This window comes from Theobroma cacao, chromosome 1 (assembly GCF_053813885.1).
Source record: "Theobroma cacao isolate CCN51 chromosome 1, ASM5381388v1, whole genome shotgun sequence".
NCBI classification, from domain to species: domain Eukaryota; kingdom Viridiplantae; phylum Streptophyta; class Magnoliopsida; order Malvales; family Malvaceae; genus Theobroma; species Theobroma cacao.
Genome location: NC_142639.1, coordinates 16,954,028 through 16,979,197, shown reverse-complemented (window position 1 = coordinate 16,979,197; position 25,170 = coordinate 16,954,028).

Below are 25,170 nucleotides of genomic sequence, written 5' to 3'. Positions count from 1 at the left end.
GTTTTTGCATTCTCCATGTCAAACTTGGCTAGGATATCTCGAAATATTTGTGTTGAGATAGAAATAAACTATTGGAGATGAATATATCATTTCAATTTCAAGAAAGTAATTGAGATTTCGTAGATACTTTAAATAAATTATGTTAGCCAAATGTTGAAGGAATTGATGTAGAGCCTTTAAATTGTTACTCGTCACTGATAGATCATCCATATAAACTAAGAAATATATTAAAGTTGAATCTTTGGAAAAGATGAATAAAGAGGCATTTGAGACTAAATTCTTAAAACCATATGAAAGTAAAAAAGAGCTCAATTCTTAATACTAAACTCTTAGAGCTTGTTTGAGGCCATATATTGCCTTGTTCAATTTGAGAACATGTAAAAGCTTATCTTTATCGACAAAGCTTGTGGGTTGAGCCACTTGGACATCATCATTCAATGTGCCTTGGAAAAAAACGTTATAAACTTCCAATTGCTTGATTGGCCATCCCTAAGCTAACACAATGAACAATATAGTTTTAATAGTTATAGGTTTGATTACAAGACTAAAAGTTTCTTTGTAAGCAAGACTTGGTCTTTGGTGTAAACCTTTTGCAATTAATCTAGTTTAGTATCTCTTTGGAGAACCGTCAAACTTTCTTTTAACTTTGAAATTCTATTTGTAGCCTATAATGTTCTTAGCAGATGAAGGTGGCATAAGGGACCAAGTTTTGTTTTAAATTAGTGCATTAAATTCCTTTATCATTTTATTCTACCAATTTTGATCACTTAAGGCTTTTCTTATTGTAATTGGTTCCAAGGGAGGAGTTAGTACATGTTTGGTTGTAATGTAAGCCTTTTTTGGTTTAAATATATTATTTTGTGACTGTGTCATCATTGGATTAGTCATTTGTGTCTATAAAGTGTTATGAGAAAGGGTGTTTGAATTATGTGTAAAAAGGAGATAGGTAACATTTGAAGAAGGAATTAAGCAGAAGGCAATTGATTGAATGGTTTGAGAAGTGCTTGTGCATGCCAACTCCTTTGAACTTGTGTTGATGGTTGGTATTGTTAAAAAGGTACAATTGGATGGCTGTAAGGTTGCAATGGAATTGTTATCATGAGATAGTTTCGTGTTCTTAAAGGATGCGATATTAGTAGATGCAAAAGGGAAAAAAGTTTCATGGAAAATGGCATGTCAAGATACACATACACTTTTGGTAGCCAAATCAAAACATTTGAAGGCACTTTGTTTTGTGGAATATCTTGAAAATGTGCATTGTTTGGATTTCAATTGCAACTTATGTTGATTATAAGGCTTGAGTGTGACTTGAATTTATTATAGTTAGGAAGGGACTTGAATAAGGCCTCAAAGGGTTCCTCGTGATGTAAAAGAGGAGTGGGAAGTCTATTAATTAGATAAGTTGCAATTTAGAAAGCATGTGATTAAAAACTTAAGAGCATGGAAACAACCTAAAGTAATGTTAGTCCAGTTTCTACAATGTGCCTATGTCTTCTTTTAGCTGAGCTATTATGTTAAGGTGTGTGAGGAAGTGTGGTTAAGTGTAAAATACCATGTTGGCTTAGTAGGTGAGACAACTTCTTATATACACCTCCATTATCAAAATATATGGTCATAAGATTAACGTCAAATTGCTTTTCATTGAATTGCTAGAAGAATGGAAATAATGTAAAGACATCAAATTTATGCTTTAGTGGAATTAACCATATGTATTTTGTGAAATGGTCAATGAATATGACATAATATAAGAATCCTTCAATGGACTTAGTATGTGGAGACCCCCATACATCATTGTAAATCAATTCAAAAGGTTTTGAACTCTTGAGACTTGATTTATTAAAAGGAAATTCATGGCTTTTATTGTAGTGACATGAATCACAAATTGACAATTTTTGGGAGGAAGATAAAGGTAATCGAAAAGATTTTAGCATAAAATTCAATATTCTAAGAGAAGGATGACCAAGTCTGTTATGCTAAATATTAATTGAACCTGTTGTTTTGAGGAAAACAGTAATAGATTGTGGAGAAAATGGCATGCAGTTAGAAGGATGGTAAATGTTATCTTTATTAAGACCTTTCAAAACTGATGCCCCATGCTTAAGTCCTCTATCAGAATGCCGAGGAAAATGTTAGCTTTAAAATGATTATATAGTTTTGATTAAGACAAAATGATCCTAATTTGCTTGAATATTATTTGAGCGATTATTGACAAGTCCTTGAAATAATTTAATTCTCATACACTTGTTTTTATATGATGGCAAACTTGTTTATCTTAGTTCTGTAAATTCTTTAAGTCATTGAATTTTCACTTGCATAACAAATGTCTACAAGCTTAAATGACTTAATTGCATGAGTGTTAGAATTACTTAAAAGATTTCTATTTATAATCCCTCTAACATTCATCTTTGAGATCTTGAAGTTGCAAGATAGGTTCACAAGTGCTGAAGTTTATCTCAAAGCATTCAAATATGGTTGATCTTCACAACACCAAGGTTGTTTCAAGCCATGAAGTTCACTCTCAACTCAACATTTGATCACAACAAAGATATGGCCAAAGCTATGTGGTAAAATGCTAAAGAATCTTAAAGAAACAAAGCTTCAATCAATCCTAGAGCAAGGCAAGTCAATCTTATGGAAGAACGAACAAGGAAACTTAAAAAGAGACAACCATAGTCGACCTTGGAACAATGCCTATAATCGACCTTGGAATAGTCCCAGTTAACCCTCCAAGCTTTGATGAGAAAAATAGAAGCTTTCTGGAAGAGGATTGACTAGAGAACTTCCATAGTCGACTACAAATGATCGCTAGACACAAAATTCGAAAAGAAAACAACTAGTTTTTTACTCTAATCATCTCCAACGGCTCCAAGACCTTTCCAACTATAAAAAGGACCATTTGACAGCATTTCAACATGAGAAAGAAGAAAAGAAAAAGGCTAAACTTTTGAAAATCAAATCTTGAGAGAAAATGAAAGAAACCGAGCTTTCTTGAGCTAAAATTTCTTTGTGCTTTCACTCTCATCTTTACGTCCTATCTTTTTACCCAATGTTAAGCATTCTTCCTTTATTATATCAAACTAGCAAAATCCACTTTTTAGAGGCAATATTGCTATTCTTGTAAAGTTCTTAACTTAGCCTTGAAAAGTTAGTAAAAGGGTTAGGTTGATCCCGAAAAAAATCCATTGTATGGGTTTATGGTGATCCCATTAAAAACCATGGATTTGTGGTGAACCCATTAAAATTATGGGTTTATGGTGAACCCGTTGAAAACTATTGGTTTGTGGTTGAACCCGTTAAAAATCAAGGGTTTTCACTTAAACTCCTAAAAAAGCCATTGTGAAGGTTACCACTTTAACCTCATTAAAAACAAAGAATCCTTTTTAGTAGATTGGAAATTCCTTGGTGAACCAAAGGAGTGGATGTAGGCACTTGAAAAGCTAAACCACTATAAATCTTTTTGTCTTGATTTACTTTTATGCTTTGTGATTTATTATTGAAACTCTATTTTAGAAAAAAATCATTTGCTTTGATTTTAACACAAGTAGAAAATCCATTTTGAAAAAAGTTTTATTTTTACCTAGTGGCTTCTTTTATCATTGTTTTGTTTTGTTATAATTCATTTCAAGAGAACCCATTTCATAAAGTGCTTGTAGTTTGATTCATACTTTTCACATTTGGTTGGTTTTTTGCTAAATCTTTTTCAACCATCACAAATTGTCCATTCCTTGTTGAAAAGATTTCTTGAAATGTTTTTCTCAAAGGTACCTTTATTTGATTTACATTTAAAGAATGTTTAGGCATTTCAAAGTAACCATTTATCTATGTTTGATTAAGTAGCTTTGATTAAAACTTGCATATACATTAAGGTTTTTGTTGAAATTCCTCTTACAAGTTTTCAAAATGACTTTCCTAGTCCAGGATTGATTTTTGAGTCTTTATAGTCGACCACAATTTTGTTTGAAAGACATTGGAGTTGGTTTGTGACAAAAACCACAACCATTGTCAACTAGAGTTTCTTTATAGTCAACTATAGCTAATTGTTCTGACACTTTCCAAATTTTTTAAAATCCAATTCACCTCTTTCTTGGATATTTTCATTGAGCTATCTTTTTTAACAAAAAGAATTCAACGGAAACATTATTAGTCTTGCATACTTTGGAGATAGATATCAAGTTATTGTTTATATGTGGAACATGTAAAACATTGGTTAAATGAAGCGATTTATTATTGGAATGAATAACAAAGGAACCTATATGCTTGATGGGAAAACTTGTTCCATCCCCTATGAAAATTTCATCAAGTCCTCCATAATTAGTATATAAGGAAATATTGTTCAAATTGAAGGTGACATGGTGGGAAGCTCTTGAATCTGCAATCCAACTTGGATAATAGTTGATTTGGATGAGGTTGTGACATTTGCAACTAGTTCTTTGAAGGCTCTCCTCATAGTTCTGCATGTTTTTGTTATATGACCTATTATGTCACAAATCTGACATACTAGTTTCATAGTGTTATTCTCATGTGAAATGAATTTCTTTCTTTGATAATTAAAGTTACCTTTAATTTAATAATTGCCATTAGAGTTATCTCCTCTTAATTGAAATGAAAATTTGGTTTGTCTGACATGATTGACCCTTACAACATGGATGGAAAGTGCTGCATCCTACTTGATTACATTTTCAAAATCAATGAGCTTATCATATAAAGCTCCTAAATGATATGGTGGATTCTCGAGCTTTAATGGCAGTTGAGATCTTCTTGCAGTCTACCCCTAAGGCATTTAAAATGAATGTCACGAGGTCATCATTTAGCATTGGTGCTTGTGCCAGTGCTAGTTCATCTGTAATTCCTTTCATATATTATAGATACTCAGCAATTCTTTTATTGTCTTGAGAAAAGACAACAAGTTTCTTTTTAAGAGGCATAATCCTCGATCTTGTTTTGCTAGCAAATATGTTTCAGAGTTTTTGTCATACATCTTGAGAGGTTTTGGAAGTGGCTATGAGTGGAACAATGGACTCTAAACATAAGGCTACAATGGCATTAAGGATGAATTTATCTTGCCAATACCATTGGTGATAGATTCGATTTAGTGTGGATATACCATTTATGGTGATCATGGGGTCATAGAAATGTGTTGTTTCGTTTTAGATATCTTATGAGATTGTAACCAGTAATGAGTGAATTAAATTGCAACTGCCAACAAGGAAATTGATATTGTTGAGTTTAAAAGGTAGTTGAGCTATAGCATTTATGGATATTAGTTTTGTTGTTTGAGGTTGATATACAGTAAAAGAAGGGGTGGTGGTGGTGGTGATGGTGGTTGATTCACTAGAGGTGGCCATTGAAGTAAGGTTAGGATAGTGTGGCTGCTATGCTTAACTATGCTTAACGAAGCTCTAATACCATTTCAAAAAGGTAACATTGTTAAATTTTTAGTTAAATTTTCATTAAAAAGACAATAAGACCCTCATATTTAAAAGTATACACCTCTTCATGAAATATATTAGCATTTTTTAAAAAAACTAGGTTTTCATTTCTTAAAAATCTACATTCCAACAGCTATAAAAAAAAACAATTGTTTCACATATCTTTACAAAATTCTTAAAAAGAAAAATAAAAAAAATGTCCTTACAATCATCATTGGATGGACAAACTTCCAATCATAATTTTTTTTTTTTACTTTGATACTTTACTCATAGGGCATGTCACCGTCTTTGACATTGAAAATCTCAGCAACAAATTTACATTTTCTTGAAAGCTTTTGTTGGCCAAACATTTTTTTTTTTGGAAAACAACCGATTGCTACATAAATAAAAACTTGTACAAAATCAATGGTCTAGATTCCATTGTTAGTTGGATTACAAGTTTACAACCCTTTCTTCACCTATTTATATATAGAAAACATTAATTTAAAAAGCTATAAAAAACACATAAACAACCAAAATCATTCTTTTAAAAAACTTAGGACAAAAAAAGCAAAAGAAATAGAGAGAGATAAACAAGTAAAAGACTTGCAAATTAAAAATTCAAAAATAAATTATTCAGCATAAATCTCAAGAGCTTTGAGGACAAATATGCAACCAAGGCAAGCCTAGTAAGCAAGTTGGTTTAAGTAAAACCCGACCCTATAAACACATGCCATGACATACATGCACTGAGTCGCATGTTATTATGCTAGGAAAGCACCTAAGAATAGACGAAACCCGGTATCGTACCTAACGATACACTTGAGTTGATTTAACCTCGAACTAGTTCAAATAGGAATTGTATGATGAAATTTAATATTTTATAGTCCAGGAATGACTAAAAATGATTGTTCGAAGTTCAAGGGTTCATAAGGGGTAAAATTAAAAATTTTGATGTTTAGGGGCAAAAATCGTCATTTTGCCACCTAAGATAATAATTTGATCATGGAGTGAACTTTTTGACCAAGATTAACTTTTTGAAGTATAATTTAATGATAGGAAGTGAAAATTTTCAATTTCGGCAATTTTCGGAACATAGGGGTAAAACGGTAATTTTATCATCCGGGGGTAAAAATCGTAATTTTCACCACCCAAAACTTGTCAAAATTATAGGATTTATTTATTTTTGGTATGACCAACTATGGTATGTTAAGTGGTGAAAAATTGAAGTTTAAAAGACGAAATTTTAAAAATAGGCCAATGGGAAAGTGACACATGGCACTTTTTAATGATTTAATATTATTTTAATGAAAAGTCGGCCCATTTAAACCCCATTTTAAGTGATGGCCGGCCATAAGGGAGAACAAGAGAGAAAATAGCGAGGAAATGAAGAAAAAAAGAAAAACGAAAGAGAAACAAGAAAATTCAAAGGGGAATTCACGTTTTTCGCCCGTTTACGCGTCGAACGGTAAGGTTTTTCGACTTTAGCTTTATTTCTACCTTTCCTATGCCTTTGTTTCCATTTAGCATGCTTGAGGAGAGAGATCTAAAAGTGACATCAATGGCTGGCCGAATTTCAAGGGGGGAGAAATTGAAATTTTTAGGTTTTGATTTTTAGTTAAATTGATAGTTTTAGTTAGTTAAATGTGTTTAGAAATTAAATTGGGCAAGAAAGCATTAAATTTTCACAATACCCACCCTTGGCCGAATCTGCAATGAGGTACAATGATGATGATCTGATTTTTATTCTAAGAGAAATGAAGAGAAAATGATGAAAAATGGTTAAATGTGATAGAAAAACAAAGTAGAAAATTTACCGAGTTAATGTCCCATTTTGGGCTGAATTTTCCAAGGAGGAAAGTGAACTGATTTTGGTGATTTTAGAAGGTTATTGGCTGATATTTAATGGTTACAAATGTTGGAGAGAGAATGAGACAATTTAGAGCTAAAATGGAGCACGTTAGCAATTTATCGGGTAAAGTGCCAAAAATAGGTTAATACCGCGTTTAAGCCGTTTTAGGCTATTGCATTTCATACCATGCATTACTATAGGATTTAAGTCAATTATATAGTGATTTAGCATCAATGTGGTGAATTGGGTAAATTTTACAATGTGTCTAGGAGGAAAGCCTTTCGGTAAAGGCAAGGAAGTCGTACTCGACCAACAGTGATCGGGGCACCTAGGAAGCATTTCATCTGTACAAACGGTGAGTAAACCTATTATTATTGTAAATTATCTAGAGTTTATTTTTAAATGCTCTTTATGTATTTTATGAAACGAAAATGAGATTAAAACGAGATTTTTGATGTTTTAGAAATAAATGTGACAAATAAAAATATATTGTGTTGATTATGAAATTGAGTAATTGGAGGCTACCAATTGTCTTGAAAAATATATTTTCTTATGAATGGCTTATGATATATGAGTATATGTGGCTATATTTTATAATTGCATTGGGAATAGAATGTAAGCTATCTTTTACTATGCAGGTTGGATAAAATAAATAAAAGCCACGTTATACTGTCGAAATTTTATCAAAATTGGTGGGTTTAGTCACTGCAGTGACGGGTTTTCGTGGACTGCCTATTAGAGGGGCACGGTAAACCTGGTTTCATAGTTACTCTGGTTGTAGAGGCGATGAGGGTAACTCTCGGGGTAGTGTTAGAGTTCACTTCACGTCGAACCCCCACGTGAATGTGTAACTTGGCCAACGTCAAGGAACGGCTTGTTTTCAAAACTAAAATGTGTTTAACATGTAAATATCTTAACAACCTTGGCGGACTCGGTTAGATGCCTCGGCCAAGGTATCCCCGAGGACTAGATTTTGGCTTGAGCCATGTTTTTAATAAAGGTTATAAGCCTTGACAACTGTTTTGGTAAATTACAAATGTTTTATAGTTTAAGAAAGAAATTGAAAACCTTATGAAATGGTTTGTGATTTGTTGTTTAAACTTGCCTCCATTTTACTCGCCTTTAGATATTTATGTTAACGTCTGTGTACTCATTGGGATTGCAAAATCTCACCCACCTCCTTTCCAAACATTTCAGGCCTGTGGTAGCTTGTAGATATCCGATTTTGTTGAGGATTTCAGTTAACCCCTTTATCCCACAGACAGTAGGTTACTATCACCAATACTGGGTGTATTTATGGGCCACTTGTCATTGTAATTATTATTGTACATTATAACTTTGTAAATTATTGTATGTATGAATTTATTTTATTCTCACGCTACAAAAATTATTTATGTATAGTTCTATAAAAATTATTTTATAAGAAAATGAAATATATTATCAAATATTTTTATTTAGTTTAATTAGCTAATTTTTCACTCTAAATGAATGATTTAGATTACAAAATTTTTTTTTAATCTGCAATGGATATTTTTCTACCATACGTTGTATCTTTATCAAGTTTTGAAATTTTTTGGTAAAAATGACCAAAATACCCTTATGTGGCGAAAATTTTATTTTGATTGTTTTCGATCTAAAATAGTTTATATTTTCTTAAAACTTGATATTTAACAACGATTGCTCACAAGAAAGGCAAGAAATTGATTCGTTAACCTTGCGGGGTTCCGATTGGCATTCTAGACAATGAGTGTCAATCGGGACGTCGCGACGGTTGTCATGGGCCCGAGGGAGGTTCTGGGTCGTGACAGTTTATGTTGAATTATTGATTTACGTAATGCATGTGCCACCTTTTTGTTAGATTGTATCCTTCAACCATCCACAATTTACTGACAAAAACACAAAGGAGGGGATGAAGGCTCTAAAGAATTAAGAAATGAGCAATAGCTCTTTAAGGAATTAGATGAAAGTGGAAATAATTGTTGTCATAAATGATTGCCTTTTTCTTTTTGCTAGGCTACCTTAACATATTGCTTAGCGAATTTCTTTACCTTCTCACCTTCATTGATTAAGAAATTAGCATTCTTGGAATTTAAATGGTATTTCATAATTTTTCTTGTGGTTTTTGCCACAACTCACCTATACTACTTAGTTGTTATCACTTAACTCTTATAAAGTTGCTTGATATGTTCTTTGATGTAGAGCTCCAATCTCTTTCTCTTTCTTTGAAGAAAAATTTGGAAATTTACGTTAAATGCAAAAAAATAAGGTTTTGGATATATGATTACCTTTTTAGTGAAGTTTTAACTGAAAATTTAACATTGTTAACCCTTATAAAAGAAAAGGTTTTATTTAGGAAAAAAATAACCTTTAGATGTTATGTGAGAAAATGACATACCACAAGGGGTTTATATGAAGTTTACCCTTTATTTTATTATTAATTTAGTTATTTTCTATAAACATCAGTTATCAATTCAATTATTAATTTAAACAAAACACATATTTTTATTAATATTATAATATACATAATTAAAAGTGTCAACTTTAAAACTACAGAAAGTGATTAACTTAAATGCCTTTAATAATTTAATTAAGTCATCTAAGATAGTATTTTGATTCTTATCTTTTACACCAACTTTTATTATCACTTATTGATTCTAAGTAAAATAATTATGTCACTATACTTTTAGTTGTTCAGAAAATCATGCTACTAAAAGGTTTGTTATTACATGATCTAAAGCTTGAATTTGAATATTATTAACATTCGAGACTATGATAATTTATTGAAGGATATTAAAAATGTTATATTCAGACATTCCATTAATGTTCTATTCATATACTGCATTTGCATTATATTTATTTTGAAATATAGGTTTTTTTTATGTTTATGTCTAGGGCAATAACTTTTAGATAGTACAATTTTTGCGGTTATTTCCATGCTAATTTGTTAATTTGTCCTTCTCGGTTTGATTTAGACTTTATTTTTTTCATTTATCATGTTTATTAAATTTTGTGTAACACCCCTAACTTTGATAAAAGCTGAGTAGGCCATACATAGCTTAGTTAAACTACCTTATGAGCTGACATAAATATTTGGATATGTGTACAATATTGAGTTTGGAACTTCTATATTTGGTGTGTCTAGAGAATTATAATGGGTAATATGCAAGCATAAGTTGGAAAGTATGTGGGAATACATTAGACATGTATAAATGTTGGAGTATGAATGATTATTAAAGTATTTTGAGACTTAATTGAGAATCTATTATGTTTGATGAGTATATTTTGAAGTATAAGAAGTATGTTTGATGAATTATTGACAATGGTGAAATAGAAATCAGTTGAGGCACTTAGAAAATGAAGTTAGAGGCTGAAAATGGGTGAAAACATGGCTTTAGTATGAAATCTATCGATAAATTCATATATGTATCGATAGATTTAAATGAGAAAGGCATTCTATTCAAATTCTACCAATATATTCAAGGATTTATCGATAGATTTAAGGAAAAACATAAGAATATATCGACAAATCTATCAATACATGCATGTTAAATTGCAAATATATATATATATATATGTAGCATTAGGTAGTTTGCCCATTTGAAGTTAGATGGGAAACACAATTGTATTCCTCTATTTTTAAGTCTTCAAGCCCTCTATTGGTGTTCAAGCTCATTTAAAGTGTTTGGGAACTAGGAAAACAACGATTAAGGTGAGATTAAATTTCTTGCTAGCTTGAATTTCTATTTAATTGATTTATAAATGAGATTTTGTTGTTGCTTTAGCTCGATTGCATTTCCCCTTGAGTTAATGGAAATTTGAAGTTAAATTGGTCCCATTTGGCTACCAAGGTAAGAATTTAACTACCTTGAACATTATAGCCCTTAGCTTAAGAATTTGAAATACTATTAGTTAAGAGTTAAGTTAAGCTATGTTCTAGAAATTTATTTGAAAGCTAAAAAATACTAGAATGTGTGATTTGTTTAAGGGAAAGTTCAAGTTTAGATATCATTGTTGAGTTTGGAGTTTGTTGATGAGCAAATGAGCTCGGTTTAGCTCTTGGTGGAGTGTTGCTTGTCACTTTGAATAGGGCATTGATTTAAAAATTAAATTTTTGTGTGTGTGTGTGTGTGTGCTAGCATGAGCTGTTTATTTCTGAATGGTTAGCCTATAACGAATACACCTAGGCCATTGTCTGATTATGAATTTGAATTTCTAATCCGTTTTGAGCAATGACTTTATTTTTCTAAAAAGGCTCCATGTATATATATAAAAGCTAATACATGTAATTTAAAAATGGGAAACAAGCCCCTTTAAGCATTTAAACCATCAAATGGTTTTCTGTGAATTTATTTGAGTATATGTAAGCCACTTGGTGGCAAATCTGTTAGAACCTCTTTGCATCTGAGGATGTGACCTAGTCACATTATAGTGTCTGATTAGTAAGGGTCAATAAGTTACTAACTTTTGCATAACAAAGTCATGATTATTGATAATCTTGCAATATGAAAACTTGGTGAATCTGTCATGTTTGTGCATAAAGTATGTTAAACTTCATGAATAAATATTCATTTATTATATGAAAATATGATTGGAAATAATGAGATGTTGGTATCCTTGGGTTAGAAATGAAACTAGGAGCTTATTACTCTACCTTGTTAAGGACTATTGAGCTTGCCATGCTATGATAATGTAACATGCATTTTTTAGAATAAAATTCTCTAAGATGGTATAGTTTGCTAAAAAGAATAAGAACTCTGACCGAGGGTTGTATTCTTGGACGATGATCTAATTTTCGTAAAGTGGCATTCTTACTTTATGATCTGTTATGTCGGTTGACTACTTAAGCACCATATGTGATCTATTATCTCCATTGGATGCTTCAGTGCCATATGTGATTTGTTATTCTATTAGCTGGCCATTAGATGATGATATTGCTATTTTCCAAGGAAGACCCCTTTATTGTTTGTGTATAAATTAATATGTTGCTAATAAGCATGCGATATTCTGATAAATTGACTGTTGATGTGTTTTTAAAATTTAAACGATTCCTGTTTTCAAAGAGCATTTGAGGTAAGATTTATGTAGCTCCGATTATATTCGATGATTCTATTAAGCCTTCAAGAGTCGGCATTTGAGGCAGCATTAAAATAAGCTCAAGTCCATTATGAAAGTATGTGGTTTATGTTTGATAAGCTAGCCATGAATCAAAATTTGTAAATATGATTAATGTCCAAGGTACGACTTAATAAGAAACTCTAAAGGAGTAAAGTCTACATATTTGAATTAGAATTAATTTTTGGAGTTTATATATTGGATTTGTATTTGATATGCCGTAAGAATGGCATTTCGTATATTGCTCACCTGTTGGTTAGCAAGGGCAAAGTAAGTTATTGACGTTTTAAATCCTTAGTTCAGAAACATGGATAATTGATATAGCTTTTATGTCAATTTACTATTTAGTTTAACATGTTTTGTTCTACCTTCTGTTTACATTTTATTTGCATTTGTAATGTGCACTTTTAAGCTTGGATGAATATTTGAACCATGTGCCTATGTCAGCATCTGATTCGCCCTAATATGGATTGCACAGGATTTATACACATATTTAGCCACTAACACCTCTTCTAAAGGAGTAGTCACAATCAAAGTTCCTCCATATTACCATAAAACATATCTAACTTCAACACAAAGTATGGTGACACAAAGGAATACATCGATCCGGGATCAAACAAAACTAATGCTTTGATACCATAAATAAGAAATGTACCTATGACCACTATATTGGAAGTTTGAGCATCTTTCGATGTCAGAGCAAACACCTTCACTTGACCTCCAGCTTCATTACCCGGTTGTGTCGATCTACCTCGAGATAATGAGGTTATACTCTTGCCTTTGTCACCTCTCACATTCCTCTCAGTCGATGCCATTCTAAGTGAGGTAGTTGTAACTTGTCTCACATATAAGGGGTCAACTTTTGCTAATTGCCTCTGCCTTGAGCAATCTCTCATCAAATGTCTAGATTGACCACATCTAAGGCATACCCCAACTATTTTGTGCCACAATCCACCATGTGTCTTCCCATAGTAATTACATAAAACACCATTTTGTTTAGGGCCCAAGTTAGATGTTTTGCTCTACTGCTCTTATCTAAAAGGTAGGTTAAATGAATCACTATTCCTTAGTGGCATGCGAGTAAAAGTGGTTCCCTTACGGCTCTAATGTCATATAGATATTGGACTTTTAGTCGCACAAGAGTCCGTTTGGCTCTATTAGCATTATGTTTGAGTTCTGCGACCCCTACTTCTTTTTATTCTAGATTCCATTCTTCTGGTTTTAATCAATTTGGCCACATCCACCACTGTAGCATAAGATGCAAATCTTTGGGTGGCAAAAACTCTAAATAGCAACTCAATCAGTACCCTCACGAATCTCTTAATCCTCTTTTGCTCAGTTATGACAAAGTTAGGAGAATATAAAGATAGTTAGGTGAATCGAACATCATACTCTATCATCGTCATGTCTAGGGTTTGAACCAATGTCTCAAACTCTTGTGCCTTAACGTCTCTCACACTCCCAAGCAAGAAACGATCCAGAAAAGTTTGGACAAATTCCTCCCATGTCATTGGGGTTGACCCTAATGGTTTACTTCTCTTTAGTGATACCATATTTTAGTCACATCTTTGGGTCTAAATCTCACCAATTCCACTGACTGATGTGTGGAGCCTCCTAATGCAGAACAATTACACTCCATATCCTCCAAAAATCTCTATGGATCTTCCTCTGCATTTGAACCAGTAAAAGATAGGGGCTTAAGCTTTATAAAATCTACCAAAGTAACCTTGATAGCCTCTCTTTGATGTTTACATTGAGGCATGTAGTTTGAATCTTGTGAACTTGAGTCAACCCATGCCTCGAATTATGTCTCACCTCTATTGCAAAACTCAGCAAATTCATTAACCAAACTTTGCAGCCCTACTACCAAATCCTCTAGAATGACACCTCTTTCTGTAAGGTAGTCATCCCCAACTCCCACATTCTTATCGCCCGTATACATGTAATTGGCTTCTGCATTTCAAGCACACCTAGCGGCTCTACTTTTGCCATGATTCGTTGATAAGGACACTCGTGGTTGTTTTGTGGGCTTGTCCAGAACAGCTTGTTCACCTTAAGCCCTAAAGGTGACTTTTGTCTTACGCAACATCCTATACCAAGAAGAAGCAATACCATGTTCAAAATCTCATAATTCATGGTCCAAAGGTTAGCTTACTAAAGAACTTAAGTGTTTTGCAGCTTTCTGCTCATAATTTGTGCTGTAGTCATAAACCATGAGCAAGACTCTACATTGATCCCAACACTCCGTTGACAGACATAGAATGACCTAGGATGCTATAGAACCTAAATGCTCTGATACCAACTTTGTTACAATCCAAACCCGAGGGTTCGTGACTGAACACCATGTTGGTCCCAAGTAAAAGTGCTAGAGGGGGTGAATAGCACTTTTTGGCTCTTACAAAATTGACTTCAAATTTCGTGCAAGTTAAGGATTAACAATGAAAAGATTGAAGCAAGATGAGAGAATAATTTAAGAATAAATGAAAACAAAAACAAAAACAAGGTAGACAATGCACCAGAATTTAGAGTGGTTCGGTCAAAAACCTACATCCACTACCTTGATTGTTTAACCAAGGATTTTCAAAATCAACTCACTAAAGCTGTGGAATTCCCAAGCTTCACCAAGCTTTACAATAGCTTTTAGCAACCTCAACCACAACCTTTTACAATGGTTTTTCTTGAGATCAACTAAAACCTAAACTAACTTTTCTAGGCTAAGTTAGAACCTATACACCCAATTAAGCAATCCAAGCTTGAATAAATTCACTTAGAGTGTCTCGCACACTCCAAATATACAAGGAGAAAATAAATAAATGTGTACCTATGATCACTGACTTGATCTAAGTGGTACAAAGTGAAGTACTTGAATCTTTTGCAAGGATAAGAGTAAAATGCAGAAATAATGTAGAGAGTTTTTGTTGGTCTTTGAGCTCTTTCTATTCTTGGAAGCCTTGGATCAGCTTTTTAGCCATTGGGAAGAGTTTTTATACTTGAAGAAACATCTCTGATAGGTGCTTGATAGATTCTGACCATTGAAAAAAGTTTAGAGTTGGTTCTAGCCGTTAATTTGTCTTCTAGCTTCAAATTCAAATTTTCAGACAAAGAGCTCTTAGTTGACTAATATACTTCTTAGTTGATTAAGTTGGTTCTGTCGTCTAATCCCAATTTCAGGTAGTAGGCTCTTAGTCGACTAACGATTCCTCTTAGTCGATTAAGTTAGTTTTATTTTTGAACTCGGCTTCTGGCAGTAAGCACTTAGTCGACTAACAATATCTCTTAGTCGATTAAGTTGGTTTGTTTCTGAACTGGCCATCTCTACTTTTTAGTTTAGTTGACTTACTCCCTCCTCATTCTTATGGGATTTGATGTTTGCTTTTTAATGATTATTTCATTATTACCATACATTTTTCAACCTGCACACTCAAGTAGCATTGTTAAATATAAATGAATGGGAATGTTTTATTATCATCAAAAACTAATGGAGCCAACAATCTCCCCCTTTTTGGTGATGACAAAATATTCCTTGATTAACAGCGCAATGTCCATTAATTCCTTTTTATTTTGCACAGAATGAGGGTTTTCTCCCCCTGAATGTGTGCTCCCCCTTAATGCATAATTTTATTCTTTAATTCAACAAGTTTTTACTACTTCTTAAAAGAATGACAAGTATATATATAAGCATTTGACAGAATATCATCAATATTGTAACTAACTGTCTGTCATCAGTTTATTGTTATCAAACCTTATCCATTTCAAAACTATCCAACAAAAATATCATGAAAGCATAATCAGCATCCATACTTGTTCACAACCAAATTTCATTCACAATTCAACAGAAATACCATGGAAGTTATCAGCAAACAAAGTAATTTAAACAGCTTATCAGCATTTAATTTTCAACACAATGACTTAAACAGCAGAGCCAAATTCAAGTGTTCAACTATCACCAAAACAAAAAAAAAATAGCTTAACTCTTAAATTACTCATAAATTATTCCTACCTTCTATCTCCTCTAAAACAGCTTAATTCCTAAGTTGCCCCTAAATCATTCCTACCTTCTATCTCCCTAATCTTCCTATTTCCCTTAAGCTTTTTTTTACTCCCCCTTTTTGTCATTATCAAAAAGTGAGATCAAAGAGCTGATGAAGATTCTAAGGGAGTTGATTTATCTGTTCCATAGTGAACAGCAAGGGGTTTTGGAGAGGATGCAAGCGAAGCTCTTTGGAATGAGGATTTTGCAAGGGATGTATTTGAGATTTGTACTAGATCCTAAGTGGAAGTTTTGGCAACAGGCTTGGTTTTATCAGTGAGCCTTGAGGATTTTCTTCTTCTGATGGTTTTTGTCTTGGTGGCCATGGTTTTTCTGCCTTTACCAGTCGGTTAGGATTTGGCTTTGGTGGATGTAGCTACTTGTTCTTGCTCTTTATCAGCAAGTTCACTTTTTTTGGTAGTGTGAACCGATTCAGGGGACTTTCTTGCTGATTCTGATGTTTGAGCTTTGGCTTTTACTACTTCTTTCTCTGCTTGTTCTTCTCTGACCATTTGATGAAAAATATCCATGATTGACACTTCCTCAAAGTTAGGAGGAGAAGGCTGTTCTGGTTGAGATTCCTTAAGTGGAGGGTTGTCATCAAAAAATCCAAGCATTTCAATGCCTTCATTGGATTCTTTTTCATTTTGGAGCTTTGGAGAGGGGGATTTCCTTGGTTGATCAGATTGACCTTAAGCTTGAATGACAAGATCTTCAGCAGCTTGTTCAGCTTGTGTTGGACTTCCAATTGCAAAAATGTCTTCAGCTGCAGGGTCAGTAGCAAACTTTCTTTTTTACTTTATCATATTTTCCAGTTCTTTTAATTTCTCTTTAATTTGTTGCATCTTTGCTGACTGATCAGTGAGTTTTCCATCGATCCTCATCAGTAAGTTTAAAATCTTATCGTTAAAGATTTGGGAGGGGACTATCTCTATTTAAGCAAGAATTGCAAACGCCTTGGGGGTTTTAACAAATTTTTCACCTTCAAGTTTTTACCCCATCTTTGGCAGACTTTTCAGCTAAATTGCTTGGTCCTTGCCTTTTACTTGATCATTCTCATACCTTGAGCTCCATATCCCCTTTTTCTTTACCATTGAGGTGATTATATTCCCATAAGGCATATTTACTTTATCAATTTTACAAGTTCCTCTCATCCTCTCAATCATGAATCGACCCAAGTTGAGTGGTGCAGCATTGAAGGCATACTCCATTAGCCACATGTCCTGAAAACTTACATGGCTGAAACTGCCACTTCTCCCATGAATATTTGCAGTAATAAAGTAATGTAGGATTCTAATGTGAGGGCTTTTCATAAGACTGGCATAACTTTTGGAGGAATATCTTTTTTTCTTTACTGTGATTATCTCCCACAAAGATAAGGGATCATAGTTCTCAGGAATTTCATAATCACCCTCTTCATATTCAATCTACAGTAGACTTCCCAAATCTGCAGTAGTCACCACAAACTATTTTTCATTTAAGAAGACATTTAGACCATCATTACTAAAATCCTCAAGTTCCTCAAGTTCACTCTCTTCTTTATCTTTTTAAACCTATCCTCATGAACTTTGTTTCTAAACTTTGAGGACGAAAGATTACCTCTCTTGGAGAGTTATTCATTTTCTTTCTTTTTCTCTGTTTTTTATTCCTTCTCTTTCTGTTTTTTCCCAGTTTTCACAATTGCAAAGGCGACTCAACTTTCTTCTTCTTTTTCTGAATTTTTGTTAGTGGACTCTTTTCCATTGGCCATTTACTCTTCTTCTTTTCTAGGATGTCTTTAGGCAGAGACGATTTTGCCATTTGGTTTTAAGTAGTTTTTGGCTTAGGGTTTCGTAAGTTTGGGAAGGAGGAATTTCAGTTTTAAGAGGGTCAGTTTCTGATGAGAGTAAATGAAGAAAGAATGAGTTAAAAGAGATTAAACTTTCTCAAAAACCGTCAATCTCCCCCTCTTTAAATATGGTTGGTACCCCTTTTTCAAAATTTAAAAATTTGCTTCTCATTTTAATATTTCAGTTAAGCGGTTTTTCTTTCCTTTTTCTTCACCCAGTAGCCTATCTCTGTTTCTTTTTATTATTTTATTCATTATATCTTGGTTCCTTAACTAACTAAGTCCTTTCTCTTTCTAACTGAGTCTTATTATTTAAAGAGACAGAATACTCTTAGCTGATTAAGCGATTCTCTTAATCAACTAAGTGCATATTGTCTTGTGAATAGAAAGCTCAAAAATTTTCTTATAGCTCCTGCACATTAACCATCCCTAAATTTCTTCTAATTTCACAAAATCTTTCCTCATTTAGGGGCTTGGTGAATATATCAGCTAATTGTTGTAATGTGTTAACGAATTCAATCTTAATGTCTATTTTCCTCACATGGGCTCTAACAAAGTGATGCCTAATCTCAATATGTTTGGTCTTAGAGTGCTGGACAGGATTCTTTGAGATGTTTATGGCACTTGCGTTATCACAAAATATTGGTACATTATGCAAGATTATTCCAAAGTCTTTTAATTGTTGTTTAATCCACAAAATTTGAGCACAACAACTACTTAAAGAAATATATTCAACTTTAGTTATGTAGAGTGCAACTGAGTTTTATTTTTTACTCGACTAGGACACGAGCATATCTCCTAGAAACTGACATGTTCCACTATTGCTCTTTCTATCTATTTTGCGTCCAGCAAAGTCTGCATCTAAATATCCAATAAGATTGAAGGATGTTCCTCTAGGATACCACAATCTTAAATTTTGTGTGTTTATAAGGTACCTAAAGATTCTTTTTACAGCAGTCAAGTGTGACCCTTTAGGTTGTGATTGAAACCGTATACACAAACATACACTAAATTGAATATCAGGCCTACTAGCAGTTAAGTATAGCAAGGATCCAATCATACCTCTATAAAGCTTTTGATCAACGTTCTTCCCTTTTTCATCTTTATCAAGCTTGGTAAAGGGACTCATTGGAGTGCTTATTGACTTTAGCTTCAGTATATCAAACCTTTTCAGCATGTCTTGAATGTATCTTTCTTGGTTTAAAAAGATGCCATCCTTGCATTGCTTGATTTGGAGGCCAAGAAAGAATTTCAATTTGCCCATCATGCTCATTTCAAATTCACCCTGCATTTCCTTAGCAATGTTCTAGCACAAATTCTCATTAGTAGCACCAAATATAATATCATTCACATAAATTTGAACAACAATTAAATCATTCATGCATTTCTTAATAAATAATGTTGTGTCAATGCTTCCTCTACTCTATCTTTTCTCAACTAAAAACCTAGAGAGTCTCTCATACCAAGCTCTTAGAGCTTGTTTTAATCCATACAAGGCCTTATGAAGTTTGAAGACATAATCTGGTTTTTCAAAGTCCTCAAATCCGGGGGTTGTTCAACATAGACTTCTTCCTGAATGAAGCCATTTAAAAATGCACTTTTTACATCCATTTGGAATAATTTGAAGTTCATGAAACATGCAAATGCAAGCAATAATCTAATGGCTTTTATCTTAGGAATAGGTGCAAATGTTTCATCATAGTCAATGCCTTCCTCTTAATTATACCCTTGAGCCACTAGCCTAACTTTATTCCTAATAACATTTCCTTGCTCATCTACCTTATTTCTAAACACCCATTTTGTGCCTACAATGGGATGATTTAATGGCCTAGAAACTAGTGTCCATACTTGGTTTCTCTCAAATTTTCAAGCTATTCTTGCATGGCCAAAATTCAGCTTTCTACTTTTTTTACCTTCTCAAAGCTTTTAAGCTCAATTTGTGAGATGAAAGTTGTGAATTCACATGTTTCTCTAGTTCCTCTCCTAGTTCTAACTCCTTGAGAAAGATCACCTATGATTTGTTCTTGTGGATGATCCGTGATATACCTCCAGCTCTTTGAAAGATCATTATGTAGATTTTCAGTCCTTTGCAAGGTTTCTAAGGGTGAAGGTTCTATTTCTCTTCTTGGGAAATTTTCTTCACTGTTTTTCTTGTTATCTAGGATCATTTCTTCCATTTGTCTTTTAAGGTCAGCCGTACCATCTTCATCAGCAGGAATTTCCTTTGCAAGGCATTGGATTCATCAAAAACTACATCGATAGACTCCTCAATGATTAAAGATCTTTTGTTAAAGACTCCATAAGCTTTTAAGTTCAATGCATATCCTAGAAATATAGCCTCATCACTCTTAGCATCAAACTTTCCTAGAGGATGTTTTCCATTGTTTAACACAAAGCATTTACAGCCAAAGCTTCTAAGGTGAGAGATGTTTGGTTTTCTACCTTTGTATAGTTCATATGGGGTTTTTGATATCATGGCCCTTATTAAGACTTTATTGAGGATGTAAGCTGCTATGTTGACAGCTTCTGCCCAAAAGTACTTTGGTATATTGGTTTCACAAAGCATGGTTCAGGCCATTTCTTTCAAGATTCAATTTTTTCTTTCTACAACCCCATTTTGTTGAGGTGTTCTAGGTGTTGAGAAATTATGATCCAATCCTTTTTCATTACAATAGTTTTCAAACTCATCTCCCTTAAATTTACCTCCATGATCACTTCTAATGCTAACTATGAAAAATCCTTTTTCATTTTCAGCTTTCCTATAATGATTGATAAAAGCAGGTAGAGCATCATTCTTATAAGTAAGAAAGCAGACCCAAGTATATCTAGAGTAGTCATCAACTATCACAAATCCATATGATTTGCTTTCTAGGCTAGTTGTGCTATTTGGTCCAAATAAATCAATGTGCAATAGTTCAAGAGGTGTAGAGGTGGAGACAACCTTCTTGGTTTTGAAAGATGTTCTAATTTGTTTACCTAGTTGGCATGCATCACAAATTTGATCATTCTCAAATTTAAGCTTAGGCAATCCTATAACTAGAATTTTTTTCTTAGCAATTTTGAGATGGTATGCATGCTCACATGTCCAAATCTCCTATGCCATAGTTAGCCATCATTTTCAACATTTGCCATAAGACATGTTTCACAATTAATCTCAAGGTCTTCAAGAAATATAACATACACATTCTTAATTCTTTTTCTTATGAATGAAACTTTGTTAGTACTTATATCTATCACTTCACATTTATTTGAGCTGAAGCATACCTTAAAACCTTTATCACACAATTGGCTTATACTTAATCAATTGTGTTTCAATCCTTTAACCAACAACACATGACTAATTTGAGTTTGAGAGTTCTTACCAACCGTTCCTGTGCCATGAATTCTACCTTTCGAATCATCACCAAAGGATACGATACCTCCTTTTTTCTTGTCAAGTTGAGCAAATAGCATTTCGTTTCTAGTCATGTGCCTTGAGCAGCCACTGTCCATATACCAAGGCTGTTTCTCCTTTAGTTGAGCTCTTGAACATGTGTCTTTTAGCTTTAGCTCAACCTGCAAAACAAATTTTTAGTTTTTCTTAATAGATACCCAAACCTTGATGGGTCCTTGAAGGTTAGCTGCAATATAGGATCCTTTTGAAGCCCAAATCTTTCTTGTTTTCTGCATGCTTCCTTTTTTATAGTAATTATACGATAAATGACCAATTCTATCACAAATATAACATCTAGATGATACCTTCTCAGAATTTTTCTTGGAGTATGTATTTCTTCTTGAAGTTCTTTTCTCATATTCTTAAAAGTAGCATTTTCTTCAATTATTTTTTGTAAAGCTTCAGTTTTATTTTCCATTTCCAATTTTAGAATTTCATAATCTGTTTTTGAATGTTCTAGTTCTGTTTGAAGAATGTTTCTTTATTCAAAAATAGAATTAAAGTCATGTCTAATCTTTTCTAAATATGTCTCAAGAGATGTAGTTTTTTTCTTTAAAAACTTGTATTTTGAAGCAAATTTTTTAAATTCATCATAAAGACATTCATACTCTTCTTGAAGTTCATCAATAGAGATATCACAAGGAGTTGAAGATACCTCGGATTCATCATCCCTTGCCATCAGAGATAAATTTGCTCTTTCTTCAACTTTTTCTTTTTCAAAATCAGAACTTGAAATATCACTATCTAACCAAGTTACAACCACCATTGCCTTCTTTAATTTTTTGCTTTTCTTTAGCATTTTTTCCTTCAGCAAGGGGCATTCTGACTTGAAGTGTCTCAGCTTCTTGCATTCCAAGCATATAAGCTCTTCTTTCTGATTGGACTCATTTTTATTTTAGTTCTCCATGAAGAGCCTTGATCTCTTTTATACCTTCTCTTAGCCAATCTTCGGTCTCTTTGGCTCATAAGCTTTCTGAACCTTCTTGCAACCATAGCCAATTCCTCATCATCATCACAAGATAGACTATCCAATTCTTCTTCAAGGATGTTTGCTTTTAAGGCAATGCTTTTCATCTTTTCTTTAGCTTCTCTCTTGTCTTTTTCTTCCTCTTCCTTAAGTTCCAACTCGTGAGTAAGAAGAGGCCCACAAATTTCACCAAGAGTTATGATATTTAAGTCCTTGGCTTCACAAATGGCAATCACCTTTGGCTTTTGATTTTTAGGCAGACTTCTAAGAAGTCTTTTGACAATTTCATGTTCGAGAATTGGTTTGCCTAGTTGATTGAGTTTATTTGTGATGTTTGTGAACCTATCTAGCATGTTGGTGATATCTTCACCAGGTTTCATCTTAAACATCTCTTAGTTGTGGGTTAAGAGAGCTATTTTGGACTCCTTAACTTGTGAAGTCCTTTCATGAATAATCTTAAGTTTGTCCCACACTTGTTTAGCTGTGGTACAACTCGATACTTTGTTGAATTCAGTGGGAGTTAAAGCACAATGCAGTGTATTGATTGCATTAAAATTTGTTTGGACTCTTTTGGTTTTAGCTTCGGTCCATTCAGACCTTAGCTTAGGAATCATCTCGTTGGTCACTACGTTTAAAGTTGAGGGAATGAAAGGTCCATTAATAATGACATCCCATATCTCATAGTCTATTGCCCTTATATATATTGACATTCTAGTACTCCAATAGAGGTAATTTGAGCCATCAAACAGAGGTGGTCTATTTGTTGATTGTCCCTCAGCAACTACTGATTTTTGAAGAGCCATTAGGATCTCCCTTAGGATGTTAAGCCTTCATAAAGAGGGATAGGCTCTGATACCACTTATTGGTCCCAAGTAAATGTGCTAATGGGGGTGAATAGCACTTTTTAGCTTTTACAAAATTGACTTCTAATTTCATGCAAGTTAAGGATTAACAATGAGAAGACTAAAGCAAGATAAAAGAATAATTTAAGAAGAAATGAAAACAAAAACAAAAACAGGGCAGACAATGCATTAGAATTTATAGTGGTTCAGTCAAAAACCTACATCCACTACCTTGATTGTTCAACCAAGGATTTTTGAAGTCAACTCACTAAAACTGTGGAATTCCCAAACTCCCACCAAGCTTTACAATAGCTTTTAGCAGGCTTAGCCACAACCTTTTACAATGGTTTTCCTCTGGGATCAACCAAAACCCAAACTAACTTTTCGAGGCTAAGTTATAACCTACACACCCAATCAAGCAATCCAAGCTTGAATAAATTCACTTACAGTGTCTCGCACACTCTAAGTATACAAGGAGAAGAGAAATAAAAGTGTACCCCCTGATCACTGACTTGATCTAAGTGGTACAAAGTGAAGTGCTTGAATCTTTTACAATGATAGGAGTGAAATGCAGAAAGAATGCAGAGAGTTTTTGCTGGTCTTTGAGCTCTTTTTGTTCTTGAAAGCCTTGAATCAGTTTCTTAGCCATTGAGAAGGGTTTTTATACTCGAAGAAACATCTCTGATGGGTGCTTGACAAATTCTGACTGTTGGAAATAGTTGGAGTTGGTTAATCTGTCTTCTAGTTTCAAATTCAAATTTTCAGACAGAAAGCTCTTAGTCGACTAACATACTTCTTAGTCGATTAAATTGGTTCTATCTTCTGATCCCAGTTTCAGGCAGTAGGCTCTTAGTCGACTAACGATTCCTCTTAGTCGATTAAATTGGTTTTCTTTCTAAACTCAGCTTCTGGTAGTAAGCACTTAGTCGACTAACAATATCTCTTAGTCGATTAAGTTGGTTCTGTTTCTAAACTAGCCATCTTTACTTTTAAGTTTAGTTGACTTACTCCCTCCTCATTCTTATGGGATTTGATGTTTGCTTTTTAATGATTATTTCATTATTACCATACATTTTTCAACTTGCACACTCAAGTAGCATTATTAGACATAAATAAATGAGAATGTTTTATTATCATCAAAAACTAATGAAGTCAACACACGAGTCTGAAAAGTGAAGCCTAGGGGACTCGAGCAAGCTTCAAAATTTCATATTAAAATCATTTCATACATCATTAGCCAAGGGATTTCACATCATAGACAATCATGAACATAAATTAAATCAAAATATATATAAAATTATCCCTGTCACATTGTTTGTACATAAGTTTTAACACAATATTCATAAAGCCGTACATTAGCCTACACACATAACAAGCTAAATCAAACTCTAAAAATGGAAGCTCATGACAGACTCAGCAAAATGGACATGTCAGGATGTGGACCTATCATATGCCAAAATTGGTCTATCAATGGACGACCTTTGCCATGCAGTTCTATGGTCTATTTATTTGCATATGATACAATGAATAAATGAGTCATCTAATACTCAATGAAAGGTGCAGATAAATCAAATATAAATATATATAATTGACAATACATATATTGCATTCTCAGTGCAACCAAAAGTTCTAACAAACATCTCCAATGGTAAGGGCATATCATTCATCCCTAGGAGTCTACACAAGTAGTATATCACT